The following is a 1,157-nucleotide window of genomic DNA, read 5'->3' as shown; positions in this document are numbered from 1 at the left end:
CCCTGGGGCCCCCCGGCCCTTTGGGGGCCCCCCGGACCCCCCCTGACCCGTCCCCCCCCCCCCAGGTGTACTGGCTGGGGCCGGTGCTGGGTGCGGTGCTGGCTGGGCTCTCCTACGAGTTCGTCTTCGCCCCCGGTGCCTCCCGGGAGAAACTGGGCGCCTGCCTCGCCTGCCGGGACGTGGCGCTGGTAGAGACCACCAGCCTGTCCCCCTCCTCGCCCGCTGCCCGCGGCCCCCTGGCCCCCCCAGCTGAGCAGGGCCAGGGCACAGCCTGAGCCTTCCCCCAGCCCCCCAGCTCTGACCCAGCCCACGGGAGGTGGCACGTGGGCCCCGATGCCGGGTCCCCGCCAGCCCCCCAGCCCAGCATCCTCCGTGGGGGACCCAGGGCATGGTGCCCCCCCCGGCAGGATAGGGGGGGCCCATGCACAGATGGCTCCAGCCCCCCCCCCTCCCCCCCAGGGGGATTAAAGGTGGCTTTGGGTCAGAGGTGGGTGCAGAGTGTTGCTGTGGGGGACGGGGGGGTCTTGACGCTGCAAGACCCCTGTCCTGCACCCTCAGGGCATGGGAGCACCCCGATGCCGGGGTCCTTCCCCGCGCCCCACTCGGGGCTGTGCCCCCTCCCCAGCTCCCCCAGGCGGGTGCCCCCTCCCAGCGGCCCCGCAGCGAGGGTGGGGGCCGGGACCCCCCGTCCGCCCCGTCCCGTGCCGGGGTGCTGAGCGCAGCAAAGCCCTTTGTCGCAGCCTCTGCAGCCCCGGCAGATTTCTGCGGGCGCCAATGGCCGAGCCTGGCCCTAATCCCCCCGGCCGGGGAATTAGCGCCCGCTAAGCCGGGCTGAATAACCCTCCCGCAGACAACAGGGCTGGGGCGGGGGGAGCCCCCGCGGCCCCCAACGGGGCTGGCCCGGGGGGGGCACCCAGGCTCCCCACCCTGTGTAGGGCTGGGGGAGCCTGGCTCCCAGCAGGGTCACCCCAATGTGTCCCCAAAACATGTGTGAGGGGGGTAGGGGGGTGTCTCAGCGTTGCCCCCAGCACGGTGGTCCCCCAAAACCCGCAGAGGGCACCTATGCGTCAGGGCCCCCCACCAAGCAAGGCTGCCCCAGAGATGGGGGATGCAGCTCTGGGAGTGTCCCCGCTATCCTGGGGGTGCGGGGTTGCCCC

This window comes from Haliaeetus leucocephalus, unplaced genomic scaffold (genome assembly GCF_000737465.1).
Source record: "Haliaeetus leucocephalus isolate CR32 unplaced genomic scaffold, Haliaeetus_leucocephalus-4.0 Scaffold186, whole genome shotgun sequence".
Taxonomy (NCBI): domain Eukaryota; kingdom Metazoa; phylum Chordata; class Aves; order Accipitriformes; family Accipitridae; genus Haliaeetus; species Haliaeetus leucocephalus.
The sequence above is the reverse complement of the archived record's forward strand: the minus strand, read 5'-3'. Positions refer to the sequence as shown.